Consider the following 20633-nt stretch of genomic DNA (forward strand, 5'->3'; position numbering starts at 1 on the left):
ATTGCCCCTTCCCCAGTTGCTCCCACTTGCTTCAGTACCACATTCAAGTTTAAAAAGGTCTAACCTTGATCTCACTTTTCCAGAAAGCCCTGGGCTAACTCCAGATTACAATATTTCTCTTCCACACTTGAATGTATAGACAACATTTGCTAAGCATTGCCTCACAACACAGCCCAAGGCTCCCTAGGAACTTCTGCATCTTTGTATTACTTAAATTGAACACAGTGGTTCTAGGTAAATAAGAGGTAGGAGTAAGTGCTTGTTGAATTGAACTGCATATCTCATTCAATGCTTTCTTCCTCCATCCTCTGTGAATTGGGACAACTAATGGGAAACATGCTACCCACAAGAGCTTAAATTAGACAGGATGTCACAGGATCAGAGCCCAGGCAGTATCATTTCCTTTATAATTTATTTTATCTCTAGCATTGAGAGGCAAGGCTAGGAATTACACTCAAATAGTTGAGAGAAGGGGGAGAATGAAATTTATTTTTAATACGTTGACAGGACTTCTATGCTGAAAATAGAGATAAATGCAGCTTTACTACTCCACCTCGTCCACTTCCCCACATGGGTGTGTCACATACCATTTCTGTGGCACTACTGTTTCGCCCAAAACCTCTCTAAGCTGTAACCTCTTTCCCTACTGTAGATTCACTTTTCCCCAGTATCCTCTCCCCACAGCATATATCAGTTTCTAACATACCAAAAGAATTACTTATTACATCTATCATTTATTATCTCTTTCCTTACCCCCCTTCCCACAATGGAATCCAACCTCTACAATGGCAGATATCTTTGACAATTTTTTTTTTTTTTTTTTTTTTTTTTTTTGCGGTACGTGGGCCTCTCACTGTTGTGGCCTCTCCCGTTGCAGAGCACAGGCTCCGGACGCGCAGGCTCAGCGGCCATGGCTCACGGGCCCAGCCGCTCCGCGGCATGTGGGATCTTCCCGGACCGGGGCACGAACCCGTGTCCCCTGCATCGGCAGGGCGGACTCTCAACCACTGCGCCACCAGGGAAGCCCATCTTTGACAATTTTATTCTCTGATATATGCCAACTGACTAGAACAGTAGTGCCTCACACAAAACAGGTGCTCAAAAAAAGGAATAAATCAAAAGCAATTAGCTGATAAAATTCAATTTGACAATTATCCTGACCCTTTGGAATTCTTACTAAGTAGATATTTAGCTGTGTTTAAAAATTAGAGGAGTAGCCCTTCTCATCTAACATCAGGTACTAGAATTGCGGCAGGGCTGAGAGGTGAAGTGAAATAACTGTAGTCCACTTACAGTGGATGTGCTTCTCTTATTTTCTTCCTCCCTAAAAAAAAAAAAAAAATTTACCACACTTTCATAGCTCTCCAAGAAGAAAATGCACATACGGTAAAATGAAGAAATGCTGCTATAATGCCCTGAACCCTTTGCTTTCCCACAGATAATCCCAACATTTATTTCGGGGGGGGGCACATTTAAAGTTTCAAATAATATAATTTTTTGTGACTTTGCCAAAAAGCATTCAGCCAGCTATTTATTTTGCCCAGGGGTGCAGGTAGCTGAATTATTAAACTGTGCATGAAAATCCCCTTCACAGCAAAATTCCCAATTTCTAATTCAACTAGATATACTACTAGAATAGTTCAGCATGGTAAAAATAACCTCCAGATGTATTTTTGGTGACTGGATATTAATTATTAATTTACTTGTAAAAGATAAAGGAGCAAAAAAGTTCATATTCCTTGGTGAGTTGACCTAATATACCCTCAATAGATTTGATCCCATGACATGTGAAGTCAATGGACAGTAAGTGAATTAGCCCATTAGTGAAAAGTCAATCCCTTATTTCTTTGAGACATATTCTCTGTGAGTCCATAGATGCTGCTTTCCCTTGACCTGTGATCTAACACTAGTGAAGGCAATTTGGTGTTTTAGAGAAGAACCTTGGTTAACAAACTGTGCCAAGGTTTTAAAAAGTTCCAATGTAAAGAAGCATGGAAATTAATATGAGAGAGCCATGCAAATTGGTACTGGCCTACAGAGCTGTGTCCTAAAGGAAATCATTTACATTTTGAAAGAGAAACAGAAAATTAGTCATGTGGACTTTTTCTCCCCACAAAATGCACAGTCTCTGTTTCTTATGAAGTGAGAGTCAGGAAGAATTTATACAGGAAAGAAGCCTTTCAGAGCCTGTCCTCAAACCAAATATAACTGCTATGAGCTTCCACATTAACATGTCTATAAATGGATGACAACCATTCATATTGGCCATCTTTCCCCAGGACACTTTAAAGAAATTGGATCCATTGACTGTTAGAGTTTCCTATTTAAATTATTTGATTATGATTATGATTTAAATATAATGAGAGCTAACACTGTTTACTGCTTCCTGTGTGCCAGGCTCTGCTCTAAGCATATGGATGTCCCATTTAAACTTTATAACACCCCTACAAGGAGGCATTATCATCTCATTTTAGAGATGAGACAATGGAGGTACAGAGAAGTAACTTGCCCCAAATCAAGTAGTAGGTAATCAACCAAAAGGTAAACTGGTAGAGTTAGGATGCGCGATCAGATAATTTGATACCAAACCACTGTGATATACTACTGCACATATAATAAACATAAATAGTGACAGTTGTAGGCAGCTCACTAGAATTAGATGAGGGCCAGAGCAGAACACTGACCCTAGACCTGGCAGTAAAGGTCTGGTGAGACACACCCACAGGAGATGGTCTCCAGAAAGGTGAAGCACTGCTTGTGGCAGTGGACTCCGGGGTGTAGCATCTAGTGAACAAAGACACACAGCAGGCAGAATCACGCTTAGAAGAACTTAAGGAGAAGGATGCTTAAAGTAATGGAGAGCAGGATAGAGGAGTTTATCTCTTTTTTTTTTAATGGCTTGACTTTATTTTTATTATTATTTTTTGGCTGTCACACAGCACAGCTTGTGGGATCTTAGTTCCCTGACCAGGGATCAAACCCGTGCCCTCGGCAATGAAAGTGCGGAGTCTTAACTACTGGACCGCAGGGGAATTCCCAGAGGAGATTATCTCTTCTTGGAGGGTGGCAGCAGAGGTGGGAATGTGTAGCAGGCAAGAAGCTGTTAGTGGAGAACAGTAAATGAGCCGAGCCCAGCTGGATGAGCAAGTTCTAACTGCTCTGCATGAAGAGAGGCTGTGGGATGGTGTGAGCTGGTGCAAGAGACGTGAGACAGTGAAATGACTTCAAGGAACTTACCAAAGTGTACAGGAGCAATAGGTGACAATGCCCAACATGTTACTGAGATCCATAATGTACTTACCCTGCACCATGCTTCACAGAGCGACTTTATCAATCACGAAGTCCCTTTCCTTTTGCCTGAGAGATATCTACAGATAAGAGGGAAAAAGAAGGGCAATAATTTATCTTTACAAATTAAAGAATTGATGTGAATTAAGCTGTATTCAGAGTAGAATGGCCCAGGATCAAACGGAATGAACTGGAAATTCACGGGGGAAGACATGTTCAGATGAGTGGCTTCACCATTAATTTTTAAAAATATTTTTCCTAACCACAAAAAAGCAGAACAATCTACTCCTCTGTATGAGCATACAGTGAAGAAAATGGTGAAATAAAAAGTGCACTAAGAATGAGGAAGAAAAGCATTACAATTTACAAAATATATATTTTCACACCAAACTCTCGCAAGAGCTCTGGGAGGTGTTACTCTCCTTTTGTGATGGAGGAAGAAACTGAAACTCAATAACGCCAGTAATTTGCCCATGGTCATCCAGCCAGTAGGTGGCGTAGCTGGGATCAGAAGTCAGGACTGGTGACTCTAGCACTATGCTTTAACAACTCTGTTGTACTGACTCCCTGATTAATGGAAGGACTTAACTTCAAGACTTAAGTGGAAAATGCAGTGTTTTCAACTCAAGAAACAGACTTCAATCAAGATGGTTAATGACAATTAAATTTTACAACCTAACACAGCTCTAGTTTTGCTAAGATTTATCTATTTAAAGTGTTTGATACACGCACACGTACACAAATACATAAAGACAGCAATACGTATTCTAAGAAAAAAATTAGGTACCCCAAATAAGGTATATATTCTTCTATATACATGTGAAATATGCTGTCCTAGTAAAATACAAAATATCAAAGATAGGAAGGCTATGAGTACCTATAGATTCTTCTATTGGTTCATCATTAAAATTTTATTCAGAATGAAGCATACACTTTCCTGGGAGCTAGCCCTTGGTATCAGTGTATTGTACTGTCACCTACTCTGGCACTGCAAAGGTCAGATTCAGCCAAGATGTCAGTAATAGATTTATAAACCACTGACTCTCCTGCATTAGCTCTCTGTCCATCCCAAGACACTAATCAGGATGCACTTACCCCATGCATCATCCTCAGCAGCACACAGATGTGAGAGTCCTCAATTATGGCTTAGGCCAGCTATGTAGGGCCAGTCAAATACATTTCCTACATTGCTTGATCATTCTCTTGGATCTCCTTGAATGAGGCCATTTTGGAACAGCTCATTCAACCAAAAGCTCAAGACACTAAGAATATCCAGGGAATGTAGCTATAGCTTGATTAGATCATTTAATGCCACTCCATTTCTGTTACATTATTTTCTCCCATAACTGTAAGATGATGTGAAAGAACATGTCCCAAATATGGGCCTTCATGCCTGTCGCTGACTGCTCACTCTTAGAAACTAAAAGTCACGGTTCTCTCTGTCTTGTAGTTCCTTCTTTCCCTCATTCTTGCAGCTGTATGTCCACAGGAGAGAAGAGGATAATTTATCAGTCTATGCTTCAGGGCTGAGAAACATTTTTAGATTAAAATATTCCTTTGTGGAAGACCTACTCCTCCACAACATGGTAGGGAGAGTTAGAAGTAACCTTACTAAAAATGACTGTAACATGACCACTGATATCCTCAAATAACTAAGCAGTCATCTGTCTGTGACCATGATTTTGACTTATTCAACAGAATCCATGTGTGCGGGAGCAACACCAGTATCTCTGTTCAGTGAATATACTAGAAAATATTATTTGAAGTCAAGTTATAGTGGGATATGCTACATCACATACATTCCAAAAACAGTGAAATAATCTGCTGACTTTTCATTGATACATCATTTGATTTCAAATGATTTAAAAAAAACATATACTGAGTATCTGTGATGATCCAGGAAGTGTTTTTAGTTCTTGGGATGTATTATTGAAACAAAAAAGACAAAGACTCCTGCCCTCATGACGCTTGCATTCTAGGAGGAAGCGTTACACATTTAACAGTAAATATAAGAAAGAACTAAATTATATAGTACAGTGAAAGTTGATAACTGCTATGGGGAAAGGAAAACATAGATCAAAGTAAGGGAAATTAGGGGAGTGAGGATGGGGACAAAATGTGAGTATAAGGAATTTGCAGAATTAAACAGGATCTTTAAGATAAGCCATGTGGAGAAGGTAAGCAAAGAACAGAGCCTTGAAGTTGCTGAAAGAGTTATCAAAACAGGCCCCTGGTTAAAGAACTTTCCAGGAGAAGGGAACAGCTAAAGGCTCTCATGAGTCCATAGATATTTTAACCAACCTGGAAAACCACTCTGTGTCAGAAAAAATTTCCAGCACGACTTTAAATATACTATGCATGTCCAGACAAATACAGTAGGAAAAATGTCAAATTAGACTAAATGAATAATTCTCCACCAGAATTTTTAAATTAATTCTAGTTCCACTGATTCCAAATTACAGTAATACAACTTTGCAAATAACAAAAATTCAGAGATTGCAACTACCCAATGGACACAATCACATGGAATTCCACTCTTTATTTCATGCTTTTAGTATAAAATAAACATCTTATTAATTTAGAAATGTGGGTGCATATGTTGATATTTTATTCGCCCGAAGAGACTTAGAGAAAAACTCTGTGAACTACCCTTATACTAAATTACCAACAAAAGAGTAGATCCAACGCATTATGGACGAGAAATCTAAGCAGGAAAAGAATGAGAAAAATACCCGAGCAAGCATTTTTGTGTTCTCAGTTTCTTGCTTGGTAAATGGCATCAAAATATGTGGGTTAGGTATTGTCCAAATGCTGGAGAATAAAGATTTTACAAATGTCCTGTTTCTTAGAGTAACTTAAAAAATAATTTTGATTTTTTGTTATTTGGGGATAGAATAGAAAGTAACCTCATTTTACATTTTAATAAAATGTCTTTTTTATTCAAGTCCATATAATAAGGGCCCACCAAAATACTACTTTGTTGTTAATACAGATGGAGAAAAATATAAATCATCCCTCTTAAAAGGAGTCATCTGGACCCTCTAGTCTTAGACATACTCTGCTTAGAAAAGAAAGTAAGTAATCTAGCCTAGATTTTGACTGCAGAACTTAAACTAAATCATATTTTATATTAGGTCTGTTCCAAAAGTGAAAGTCACAAAGATTGAAAAGTATACTCCCTTCAAAACCAAATTCAGTAACAAATGTGGAAATAAAATTAATTGAATTATTTTTGAATTAGTTGTAAACATAATTAGATAGCAGTCTAACTTTACCACACTATTTGTAGAAAGTGGGCAAAACAGACACCATATTTCTGAAATTTACCCTTATCTAAATTAATTGTCTCCAGTCTGAGTTGAACATTCTAAATTACAAAAGTAAAAACATCCATTGAACAACAGACAATACAAAAAGAAAGAAAAAAGTGTGGCCATGAATTCCATTAACTGGTGATAAACACTGATAGCATTTTGGTACGTCTAGTTCCCTTCTACTCCCACCCTGGGGAAATATGGGTCTGTGCATGCATGTATTTATAATTATTATTAACTTTAACTTAATTTTTACACCAATGACATCATACTATGGATTTGGAGACTGTTTCTTTACCTAATAGTATTGTGGGAACACATTTCCATGTCATTATTTTTTTTTTTTTTTTTTTTTTTTTGCGGTACGCGGGCCTCTCACTGTTGTGGCCTCTCCCGTTGCGGAGCACAGGCTCTGGACACGCAGGCTCAGCGGCCATGGCTCACGGGCCCAGCCGCTCCGCGGCATGTGGGATCTTCCCGGACCGGTGCACGAACCCATGTCCCCTGCATCGGCAGGCGGACTCTCAACCACTGCGCCACCAGGGAAGCCCTCCATGTCATTACTTTTAATTGTTGCATAGCATTGCACTATGGCATTCCATTTTTGACTTCTTAGTTTTTAGAGCTCTTCTTCAATTAATGTGAGCTGCTTTACAAAGCAAGAAAAGGCATTCAAATGATACTCACTTACCCTGTAAAATATTTAGAAACACGTACAGGAGAATGAATGTTCTAATATTCCTAACATAGCCATGGCAGTTCTAGTACTGGTGAAGCCATTGCCCCATTAAAAGAGGAAATTCTAAAGTGTCAAACCAAGTGTCAGGAATAGGACATCAGGGATTTTGAGTTATACCTCAACCCTTAGCCAATTAGGAAAAACGTAAATGTGTACATTCCAATCAGACTCCTGCCTTTCCTAAGAATGATGAATAAAAGCAGGAGGTGGATGAGGAGTATTTGTTCCCTTTTTTATTATCCCTGGATAACTCAGTCGACTAACGCTGAAATTATCATCACAAAAAATACTATGGGGTAAAAAGGACTGAATTGTATAAATAGGAGCTATAAGTAATTGTGTATTTCCTTTCTTTTAAAAAATTATTATTATTATTTTTGCTTCTGGTTTCTTTTTAAAACCTTAACAATACAGCTACCTTCTCATGCCTATTACCTTCCTGCTCAAATGTAATGACTCTCATGATTTTGTAGTTCCTAATCATACCTTTAAACTTTACTGTAGTATCCATAAACAATATGCAGTAGTTGTTTTATTTTAAAATTTACTAACTAGTATTATATTCTATAAAGCTAAATTGTTTCCCATATTTTCCTCTATTAAAAACGGTTTTTTGGGGACTTCCCTGGTGGTCCAGTGGTTAAGACTTTCCAATGCAGGGGGCGAGGGGTCGATCCCTGGTTGGGGAAGTAAGATCTCACATGCTGCGAGGCTCAGCCAAAAAAAACAAAAAAAGTTCCTTAAAAAAAAAAAAAAGGATGGGTTTAAAAAAATTTTTTAATACATCTTTGCACATGTTTTCCAAGCATGTTTACCATAGTTTATCTAAGGCACACACATAAAAGTTAAATTGCTCACTCATAGGCGGTCACCATCTTTACCTTCAAAGCACTAAGGTACTCTATATAGTGCTGGTAGCAATTTATTTGCATTCACAAATTTGCATTCAAAAAATTTGCATTCACACTAGCAATGTATAAAAGTATCGATTTTGCTATAGCTTCACCCACACATAAGTATCATACTTACCAATTATTTTGCCAAATCAATACATATGAAATGGTATCTCATTTAAAAAATTTGTCTTTTCTTGACTATTAGCACTGCCATTTTATTATTCATTTTTTGTTTGTCCCCCCTTTTTACGTTTCTCTGAGCCTCCTTTCCTTCCTTCTTTTGGATTATTGAACTACTTTTAGTATTCCATTTAAGCTTATCTATTGGCCTTTTGGCTAACACTCTTCGTAACATTTCTTTAGTGGTTGCTCTGGGGAGTAAAACATATATACCTCCTGCTCACAGTCTACTTAGAGTTATTATTCTGCTGCTATTTCAAGTAAAATGTAGAAGACACACCCATATAGGTTCCTTGAACCTGCCCTTGTAATTCTCATATATATTACTTTTACATACATTGAAACCCATCATAAATGTGATAATTTTTGCTTTTAACAGTCATACATGCTTTGCAGATCTTAAAAAATACAGTCCTTTATATTTACCCAGATATACACCGTTTATCCTGCTTTATTGACGTTTAATTGGTGTACAAAAAAACTGCACACATTTAATCTTCTACGTAACGTGGGTTTTTTTTTTCCTGCTTTCAAGATTTTTTTTCTTTGCTTTTGAATTTCAGCAGTAATGTGTCTTGGCAAAGGTTTTTTTGTTTGTTTGTTTTAGTTTATCATGTTTGGAAGTACTGAGCTTCTTGAATCTATAAATTTATAATTTCGTACAAATTTAGGAAAATTTTAGCCATTATTTAATGCAGATTTTCTGCACCCTTTTCCTCTCCTTCTGTGACTCCAATGATATGAATATCAGTCCTTTCGATGTTGACCCGCATTTCCCTGAGATTCTGCGCATATTTTTTTCTCTCAGGTCTTTAGATTTTATACCTATATTTCTATTGTCAATTTTACTGACTCTTTCGTCATCTCAAATCTGCAATTAAGCCAATCCAGTGAATTGTTACAAATACTGTGTTTTTCAATTCTAAAATTTCCATTGGATTCTTTTTTATAGTTTCTTGGCAGAAAACGTCTATCTTTTTATTCATTTCTAGTGTGTTTAACTTTACCTCCTGGAAAACAGTTACTGCTCTGACGTCTACTGGTAACTGCAATATCTGAGTCATCCTGGGATTTGATCTATTGATTATATTTTTCACTTGAAAAGTGGTCACATTTTTCTGGCTCCTGGCATATCAAGTAATTTCAGATTTTATTCTGGACATTTTGAATACTATGCTCTTAAGCCTTGGGATCCTATTAGAATCCTCTGGACAATGTAAGGTTAATGTTAGGTTCTGTTAAGACTGCAAGTTCTGCCTTGCCTTCTGGGCTTGTAGTGCTTCTGATATCAGTTCAGTAGGTGAAGTCTTTGCTAAGCTGCTTTGGGTCAAGGCCAGTGCTTTCACTGCTCAAGGAATTGTCTATGACGGGTGGTAGTTTAAATTGTAGTTCAGTGCTCAAAGCCTCTGTTATGTTGTTTTGGGCCTGTCCAGTGCACGTGGAGCTCAAGGGTAAGCATGGGGCTTTGGCAGGTTCAGAACATAGAATCAGAAAGGTCCATTCTCTTTAGCAGGAATCTGTTCTCACCCACCCATGATTTGGAAGCAGAATTTATATACATGATTAGGGCATCCTCTTTCTTTTTTTTTTTTTTTTTTTGCGGTAAGCGGGCCTCTCACGGTTGTGGCCTCTCCCGTTGCGGAGCACAGGCTCCGGACGCGCAGGCTCAGCGGCCATGGCTCACAGGCCCAGCCGCTCTGCAGCATCTTCCCGGACCGGGGCAAGAACCCGTGTCCCCTGCATCGGCAGGTGGACTCTCAACCACTGCGCCACCAGTGAAGCCCAACATCCTCTTTCTTGTTCTCTCTTTAATGGGGTTCTTTCTTGATTTTAAGGTAGCAGAAGTTGCCCCAAACTCCACTCACTAGTTCTTTGTTCCAGAAGAACTGCAAGCTTTTTAATGGAGTTCACGATGCCCTCTTTACTAAATGCCACAAAAGTAACTCACTCTTTGCCATTCCCTTCAAAATGCCACCTCTCCTCCACAATATACCTAGTTTTATCTTCTTTTCTGTGCTGCTAAGTTCATCTTGTTTGCATCTTTTGTTCACTGTTTATAGTTAGTATCTGCGAGAGCGTTGGTCCAGTAGCACCTAGACCAAACCAGAAGCGTTAACTCAGCATCTTTACACTTTGTACTTATGACAGTCCTTCAGGGGTTCCACGTACATGTAGAAGTATCTCACTTTTCAACTCGCTGTCTTACTCAAGTTTTATTATTTGTCTGCATTGGGAATTAAAGCGCAATTGCAAAACACGATAGAACTAATTTCCCTCTCCTCTGTGCCACCACATCCACTGCCATTCTAAACTTCTGTCTCAATGCCAAGTTGTGCTTAGTACCCTGACTTCCACTTCCCTGTTGATTTTTGTCATTTGGGGATACTTCTCTCTTTACTTTGAATTTGGCTCTACTTTAAATTTAACTGTCACAATTTATTCACCACTTCCAGGTCTTTTCTAACAGAAGGCTTATGAAGAAGTTAGTTTAGTCTACCATTTTGTCAGAATGAGAACTCTTTCTTGGCCTTCTTTATTATTTTGTTCTTCATTTCGGAACACTCTGAAGCAGAAGCATTATATATACTTGCCATAACAGGCACTGTAACTTGGTAGAAAAGACAATGATGATGATGTTAGTGATTATAACTTCTACTGAAACAAAAATCCCTATAACCACAAGAAAATGGGAGTATTTCTTTTCCTCTATCCAAATGCTGCTTTACAAAAGTGCAATGTATACGGTACAGCTTGGTGAGATCACCATGGTTTACCACTAGCTCATATTATCAGCAGGGCATTGTTACATAAGTACCAGCATGAAATCAGGTACTGTTCACTCAGTATTAGGCAGCTGAATCAGGAACACGTTTCTCTTCTTGTATTGTCCTCAAGAGCTCTTTAAATACACTGAACAGGTATATAAAAGTGAATTCAGTTACTCAGTGCCTTCTGCTTACTTAGTAGGCCTGAAATGGCTTCTAAAAATTAGTTATAACTGCAATCATAGTTTATGTCTGTTTGGCTAAAAGAGGCCAAAGACCTTTTCAAAATCTAGAGCAAATAACTGGGAATGTTTATTTGGGGGATGGAGAAGGTCAACACGAAACTGTATTTCCTCAATAACTTTATCATTTCTGCTTTATTAAAAAAAAAAAGACAGAGTGAAACTCCATGCCTATAAGATGTGCCAAAATGCTGATCTCTGTTTTGGTCAATCAGGATATGGTTCTCTGATGCCCTCCGCTCAATACCTATGCTCGCCCATTTGTTTCTCTCTGTTCTATCACCACAAACACACCATTGGCTTCAGTCAGCTATTTTATAAATATGTGTGTTTCTTGTCACTGGGAGACCAAATAAGCAAGAAGATGTGGATCAACAGAATGTCACTCTATTCTCAGAAGAGAAGGACTTTTCAAAGTAGCATAATCCCCTTACATCAAAAGTATATCCAATAAGGGGTTAATATCCAAAATATACAAAGAATTCATACAGCTCAACATCAAAAAAACCAAACAATTGGATTTAAAAATGCACAGAGGACCTGAACAGACATTTTTCCAAAGAAGGCGTACAGATGGCCAACAGGCACATGAAAAGATGTTCAACCTCATTAATCATCAGAGAAACGCAAAGCAAAACCACAATGAGATATCACCTCACATCTGTCAGAATGGCTATTATCAAAAAGACAACAAATAAAAAGTGTTGGCGGGGGTGAGGAGAAAAGGGAACCCTCCTGCACTGCTGGTGGGAATGTAAATTGGTGCAGCCACTATGGAGAACAGTATGGAGATTCCTCAAAAATTAAAAATAGAACTACCATATTATCCAGCAATCCCATTCCTGGGTATTTATCCAAAGAAAAGAAAAACACTAATTCAGAAAGACACATGCATCCCAATGTTCACTGCAGCATTATTCACAATAGCCAAGTTACAGAAGCAACCTAAGTGTCCATCAACAGATGAATGGATAAAGAAGATGTGGTGTATATATACACAGTGGAATACTATTCAGCCACAAAAAGAGTGAAATCTTGCCATCTGTGATACAACATGGATGGACCTATTGTGCTAAGTGAAATAAGTCAGACAGAGAAAATCAAATACTGTATGATTTCACTTATATGTGGAATCTAAAAACAAAACAAATGAATAAACATAACAAAACAGAAACAGAATCATAGATACAGAAAACAAACAGGTATTTATCAGAGGGGCAGGGAGTAAGGGGAGAAAAGAAAGAGAGGAGGGAGATGAAGAAGTAAAAACTTCTAGTTGCAAAATAAATGAGTCACAGGTATGAAATGTACAGTGTGGGGATTATAATCAGTAAGTATATAATACCTTTATATGTTGACAGATTATAACTAGACGTATCATGTTGATCACTTTGAAATGTACTGAAATATTGAAATACTATGTTGTGTAACAGGAACTAACACAGCATTGTAGTTCAGTGGTACTTCAAAAACAAACTCACAGAAAAAGAGATCTGATTTGTGGTTACCAGAGGTGGGAGGTCGGTGTGGGGGGAGGGGGAATTGGATGAAAGCAGTGAAAAGGTACAAACTTCCAGTTATAAGATAAATAAGTGCTAGGGACATGATGCACAATGTGATAAATACGATTAGTACTGCTGTGTGTTAATACATGAAAGTTAAGAGAGTCAATCCTAAGAGTTGTCAGCACAAGGAAATTTTTTTCTAGTTCTTTAATTTTGTATCCATATGATATACTGGATGTTCACTAAACTTACTGTGATCATCATTTCATGACGTATGTAAGTCAAATCATTACACTATACCCCTTAAACTTATACAGGACTGTAGGTCAATTATATTTCAATAAGACTGGAAGAAAAAAAAGGAGCATTAGCGTTGCTCTCAAGGTTGATGTACCTGACCGTTGCGAGCCACTGCGATCTGCCGTGTGTACTGCAGTAATCTGCAGGTCATTTGGGAATGCTTCACAAGTAGGCATTTGCTGCACATTATACTACACATGACTTGAGGAAGGTTTCTGAGGAAAGTTTTCTCTTGAGTGTATGGTTAAATAACTTGCTAAAAGAGGAAAAGGACCACTTTGCATTTTGATATGTGGATCAATGCTTTTGGGACCGATTTCTGAATTTCTTGAAACTGGAAATCCTCAGTGCTTTGTTAGTTTCATAGAGATTAAAATGCTATTTTCACTGATCAGATGGAAGATGAACTCATGTCGTATGATTCTTTGAGGTTTGCTGGTGCAACATCTTACCAAGTTCTAGAAAACCACAACCCAGTAGAAATCTAACCGAGAAGCAGAAATACAAGTAAGTGCCGGTATTCCATCTCTGATGTGTTGGGTGTTCTCTTTCTCTCCTCATCCTATCCGAGCTATTGTCAAAGGATCATAAAGGTAATCTCTTCCTGAAACTCTCATAAATAAGACAGATTGCTGCATAAAATTTGCCAGAGACAGGCCACGGTGTTTCCCTATAATGAACTTTTAAATACTGTTTCAACTACTCTTTAAAATCATGCATGATTTTCATAGATAAATTTCATTTATGAAACCTGACTGTGAGTGAAAGGAAATAACCATAAGATAGGCAGAGCATAACAAGAAATAATTTGGGTTTTTCCCTCTTCTAGATAAAAGAGAGGAAAGGAAAATATATACTGCAATTTGATTACAATTATATACTATCTATTCTGAGCAGTTATTAATATTGTCTGATGAGTCAATTCACAGTCCACTTAACCTAACCCCTTTTTTTTTTTTTTTTTGTGGTACGCGGGCCTCTCACTGTTGTGGTCTCTCCCGTTGCGGAGCACAGGCTCTGGACGCTCAGGCTCAGCAGCCATGGCTCATGGGCCAAGCAGCTCCGCGTCATGTGGGATCTTCCCGGACCGGGGCACAAACCTGTGTCCCCTGCATCGGCAGGTGGACTCTCAACCACTGCGCCACCAGGGAAGCCCTAACCTAACCCTGAATGTCCAACTCAGTTTCCACATCCTGTATGAAATCTTTACCTGCTTCTCAGCATACACTTATCCCTCCCTTCCCTGATTCTTTTGGCCTGAACTGCATATACCATCCATTGTGCTAGTTCTTGTATGAGCTCCTCAAATCAAGGGCAGGTGTGCTCTCTTATGCAAGTTCCTGGTGCCCAGCACAGTGCCTCGTACATAAAGCTCCCATCACACTGCATTTAAGTTTGTGATCGCTCCTCGGTTTATTCCCAAACTAGACTGTAAACTCCTTGATGGTCAGGATCATGGCTTACTAGCTGTGAAATGCCTGGTATACAATAGCTAATCATAACTATATTCTGAATGTATACATATGTGCGATACTAATGTATACAAATTCACGAAGTATACACATGAACTTTATGAAACATGCAATATATGTAATTAAATAATGATTATGAACTATCTTACATCTCTGATTACACAAGTAAATTCCTTCAGATTAAGAACCATACCTTACCCTCCTCTTGTATCCTTACCCTGAAAGCATCAGAAATAAATTCACTAAACACTTTTAAAATTGAATAATAAGGTATAATTATGAGGAGCCTCAAAATTTAAGCCATGATCCACGTGTCCATAGTGATGTTCAAAACCCCTCTCAGTTCTCATCAAGAAACACTAACTGAGCACTTACTATGTGTCAGGCACTATGCTACTCATTAGGCTAGAAGAATGGAGTAAAAGAATAAAATAGGGAGGCAGCTCCTAAGGAGCTTATATTAGGGTAAGACGACACTTAATATACTGTCATAAGTAATAAATATGGATGTACACTGGATATTTTGTGAGCACAGGGGAGCACTTATTCCAACCTTGGGTTAATGTATGACTCTCAGAAGAAAATAACACCTTGAAAGACGAGTAAGCATTAGCCCAGAATAGAAAGATGGGTGTCCATCTTAAATGGATCAAAGTGAAAGAAGGCACAAAATGCTAAAGGAATATAATGTATATTTATCAGAGTATGAAATATGAAGTTAAGAGTGAGGGGGAATTAGATGTAGAGGACAACTGGATCAAGACATAAAAGGATTTATATGCCATTCTAAGGAACTTAAACTTCTTCCCATGGCCAATGGAGAGCCTCTCAGTGTCTTGAGGCCTGGAGTGGTATGCTCAGGTGTCCACTGTAGGGACACCGCTTTGGTTGTGGGAGGGATTGATTAAGGAGTTGGAGCAGACTGGAGTAAAAGAAAACAGGAAGCTACTGAAATTTTACAGGAAGAGATGGAGAGGGCCTCTACTTGGTTGGCAGAAGTAGGTATAAAGAGGAACAGAAAGGGAGTACATTCTAGAAACATTCTGAATATATGATTGACATGACCTGGTGACGGATTGAAAGATGGATATGTAGGAGAGAGATGAGTCGAGAGTTACTTCTGTGCTCCTGGAGAAGACTGGACCACACACCAGGAGAATCAGAGTACAGAGCAGAGATAATGAGTCCTGTCCAGTGCAGGTGTACAGCCTATATTTAGATATCTATGACTGAATCACAGGGTAGAGGCTAGAACTGAAGGCAAAAGCATATAGGTAAAAGATAAAGACATCAGACTGAATCCGATAACTGATGAGCAGTATGTGAAGACAAAAAAGCAATGCGTTTTCACAATGAAGTCCGAGTAACATCAATATTAAGGAGAAGAGAGATGATGAAGGAGACTTTACCTGGCATGAGTGTAAGAGGAGTGTCAAGTCTTGGACAACATCCAAAGGCATGAACGATTAACAGTAACCAACACTGTTGGGCAGGTATTACTCCGTTCCTCAATGCAAGCATTTTAGCAATGCTCCTCCGTGTTATACCTTGCCATCACACAGTTCCTATTTCTAGTAGATAGCTTTTTAAAGATGAGACTGTCTTTAAGGCACTAAGGATGCGCTAAATCATAATGCATCACAGAATGGAGAAGGGGTAGAAGCATTTGTTCACCACTGTGACCTTCCCAGTCATGCTGGGAGAGCAGAGCAGGCCTGTGGAGGTTCACTTACCGAAGAGTTGATGCCAGCTCAGCATTAATGGAAAGCCACAGATGGTGAGCTGTACGTGATGGGCGTACCCTCCCTGAGACACTTTTGGCAAACTGATGCTCTTGTGGATGGCTATTTTGACTATACCTTTGAAGACCTTAATACTGTGTCTTGATGTATATTCGATGTGGATTTTTAATGTATCTTAGAGTAAACTCTCTGCACAGCTATAGTCTTTTCTGAGCCCCGAAGGGATGTTATTTGTGAATCTTATTAAAAATTAACAGGAATCTATTTCCCATGCTGTGTCTGTCATAGATGAAGAATGGCATGTGTTGATAAGCACAAGCCATTCATTGCTTTCTGGACCCTGAGGCACTGGAAAGCATCACAAATCGTGTGATGGGACTGGCAAAGCTCAATGATTTATCTAAACGATGTTCAGAATTTCACGTGTCAATAAAAGCTCCTTGGTGACTATAAATCCAGAGAACTGTATTCCTCTTTCAAAGGGAAAAATATATTATTCCATGAATTGGGTTCCAATTTATACATTCCTGACTGCACCTGCTTTTTATTCAGCCTTTGTATATTAGAACAAAACCACTCAGGTCAGCATACCACCAATGATGGTTACAGAGTTTGAGAGAGGGCACCTAAGATGAGAATTAACTGAGAAAACCTCGCTAATACTACAGAATCCTTGTTGCAACAGACCATTGTTTAAAGTATTCAAGTTCAATTCATATCCTGCTACCTTGCAAAAATGAGAAGAATGACACCCTCCCCATCAAAACTAGAAATAAAATAAAAGCTTTATGAAACACAGCCTAAAAGTTCTGAGATAATTTTTTCCATCACATGAATATCACAAAGAGATTCAGTTAGAATATCCTTCTCTGTTCATTTCAATATAATTCCCAAGATTATCTGAAATTCAGGGCAAGATAATGATGAAGAAGCTGCAGAAACTTTAAGATGCATTGGACAAGTTATTTATTCTCTGTAACCTCAGTTTCCTCGTTTGTAAAATGAAAACAGAATCCTCTGGTGTTAGTGGGAGAACCACATTATATAATGTATATAAACAAAACTCTTAAGATAGTGCTTAGTACATACGGAACAGATGATTAGGGTGGGTATTTTTATTATTATCATTATGGAGATTGCATTAACACTCATTCACTACTTGTAAGTTCATTCTCTCATCTACTAGCAGGAGCCATGGAAAGAATTAAACAGTGAAGAATAATCATGAGAGAAAAACACAAAATGGACTAAATGATATTCATTAAATTTACCTATAAATTAGGAAAAATATTTCTATTATTCAATTTAATGGAGAAATATATGTCTATAGAAACACAGTTTGAAAAAGCATTTCACAAGATATAAAGTAATTAACACACTCTGAAAGATACAAACTACCTTCTATCCAGGGAGAAATTCTCTCCTGCCGTAAGTATTGAGTCTTCATAGAATTTTTTGAAATGTAGAATATTTCCATTCAATCTTTTCTACAACAAAGAAAGAAATAAGAAATAAATTACTGCGATAATTATGTCTGTTTCACCAATCTCATTCTTGTTCAAGGATATGTGCATTCGGTGTTGTGATTTTTATCTCATGTACATAGAAATATAGCCATGTTTTCCATAATTAAAATTGCTTCTCCTTTAAGTGGGAGTTCATTACATCAGCATGCATCATTTTTTCAGGCGTTCTGCCACCTGAACAAATTTGAGAAACCCCAAGCTATGGTATGAGGATGGCTAATTTCAGGAGTAAGCTGTAAATCTCCAGCAATGAAGAATTATGCTGAGTTTGAAGGACTCCAGTGGAAGACATGATGAAGTGAGGTGGTAGGAAGACGGTATTGTCATAATAAGGGGTAGTTAAACAATCAGGATACAGTGCTTGGGTACTTTGTAAAATAGTTCCCACACATAAAAATGCACCGACTAGATGAATGCTGGTATCCCACCAGAAGAGACAAACACCATGACAAGTGTTTATAACAAAGAAACATTCCCAAGCATCACGAGGGAAAAATCCAAATAATCAATATTTATTCTTAATGAAAACCTGAGAAAAGCAGGTAGTAGCAGGAGAATATGACTTAATTATAAACAGAAAAGATGAAACGTTTCTGAACCTGACACTATCCCATGAAGAGTTCCAAGAACGTGACATTTAGTAGTCAAGGAGCCATTGTTACGAAGGCATTCACATACTCAATTCACACTTACCTCATCCTGGATTCAGAGGTAGACAAGATGCTGCCTAGGATGACAGATCTCTTAGTATATTTGGAAAACAGATGAGAAAGTAAAACAGTCACTGAACAGTGACTTAACTGATGTAGGGTCACAGATGAGGATCACCTCACTTGGCTTGGGGTTGCCAGAATACTTCCAAGAGGAGAAGACACTTGAGCTGGCCTTGAAGACATGAAGGAATGCCTGGAATGACAAGAAAGGATAGAAAACATTTCAGTACACAGAGACTCAGAAGTACAAGAGTAGACAAAGTAACTAGGAGGATAACAAGTAGTGTTTCATTGCAGAATATACTGTGTTGAGTAGGAGAATGTCTGTAGGAAGATAACAGGGACCCCAGTCATGAAGCCTCATATAAAAAAGTGATTCAAATATGTCTGGAGTCTAGCTTCTTCTGGAGGGCTGACTCCAGTGTTCTGTGTGTTCTGGCCCAACAGCAGCAGTCAATAGTGTCTCTTATCCATGGCTTGCAATACTTAGGCCACAAGGGCAAATACCAGAATCATCTTTGAGAGGAAATGACCAGCAAATTTTGAGCCAGGAATTTTTGTCTAAAAGTAGCAGGGGATCTTGAGCCAAGCATGAGAAGCCAAGATCTAATGCCAAATGGGAATCTGAGAACTACACAGCTGAGTGCAAAGAGCAGGAGGACAGAATGGGCCAATTGTTATCAATTGGGATAAATTCTGGAGGAAGCTGAAAATCCCACGATGGGATGTTTCAGCACTCTCGGCTGTTTGCTTATATGAGAGGTTGGTCTGACGATCCACAGCAGACGAGTTATTTGGCACACAGTAGGCTCTCTATAGGGTGTGTGATTGTGTTATACCATTTGTCTACTTAACATATGTGCCTATATGTAATGATTCAGCTTAGAGCCAAGAATCTCTAATGGCAGGTAATCATTTAGGATATTTACTAGCCACATGAGTATCTTACCCCTTCAAAATAATTCTGTTTGTCACTGTACATCAAGTCCTATTATAGTGCCCAGAGTAGACGTTCTCTGAACTGAACTGAACTGAAAGAGCCCTCCAATGCAGCCTCCCCGCCCTGCGAGTCCCACCCCACCCATTGGAAGGTCGACCGAAATTGTGGCAGATCAGTGATTTCTACACATTCCTCAGTTTCAATTTTTAAATGGACAGATTCGTTTTTAAAGCAATAATAATACAAGCATCAGCCTTATATCAAAATTAAAATAAACAGTTTTATACAAAACAGTAAACTAAAGTTAAGAAAAACATCAGACTGTATAACAAGATATTGAAGAATGCTTTACAAAGCACTATCTTCATAACAGCAAAAAAAGATTTTTTATCATTAACAAATCATGACAAAGAATTTTTATGATTTAAAATGGGTTTTCAGTTTTACAGATTATTTGTAGATGTATAACAAAACCATGGAATTTTGAGAGCTGAAAGAAAAGAGAGAGCTTGTCTGACTCAATCCCTTGCTATTAATGAATGGAGACCCACAGAATGGTTTACTCCAAAGTTCTTTTTGTGCAACTCTTTTTTCAGTACTTGATGATACACTAAAATCAGGTACATCAGAGTCTTTATTTTCCTTAATTACACGTTTTTAAGTAAAGGCATTGTGCAAAGGTGAATATCTTGGCATCTCCATACTGCAGCACAGAGCAAGGCGTTTGATACAAAGTCAATGAATATTTGTTGGATGAATGAATAAGTGAATGTATGTAGTCTTCATGTATGTAGTCTGCCTATGTATCACACGTAGGATTGCTATCTCACTCATTAATAAGCTCACTAATGTATATCCATTCTCTGCATCGTCTATACTAGACTTCATCCTAGAACTCCTTACTTAGTGATGGATACCAGGTACCTGATTTGTTCCATGTTTCTGAATCTAGATTTCTTAAGACCAACGAATTCATTTGGTCAAAGGTTTCCCCATCTCCTATTCCTAGAA

General features: G+C 38.2%; 2 long non-coding RNA genes across 2 annotated transcripts in view; one reads left to right on the plus strand and one right to left on the minus strand.

The window, feature by feature from the left end:
* The window catches only part of LOC137202199 (uncharacterized), a 139862-nt gene that overhangs the window by 110057 nt on the left and 9172 nt on the right, over positions 1-20633 (plus strand). The gene's annotated exons all lie outside the window — the stretch shown is intronic.
* On the minus strand, positions 427-19170 carry LOC137202200 (uncharacterized). Its single transcript, XR_010932491.1, has 4 exons — positions 18663-19170; positions 17842-17930; positions 3302-3368; positions 427-1324 (listed from the first exon to the last, which is right to left on the minus strand). It is a non-coding gene; the product is annotated as an uncharacterized lncRNA (long non-coding RNA).

Source organism: Pseudorca crassidens, chromosome 11 (genome assembly GCF_039906515.1).
Source record: "Pseudorca crassidens isolate mPseCra1 chromosome 11, mPseCra1.hap1, whole genome shotgun sequence".
NCBI classification, from domain to species: domain Eukaryota; kingdom Metazoa; phylum Chordata; class Mammalia; order Artiodactyla; family Delphinidae; genus Pseudorca; species Pseudorca crassidens.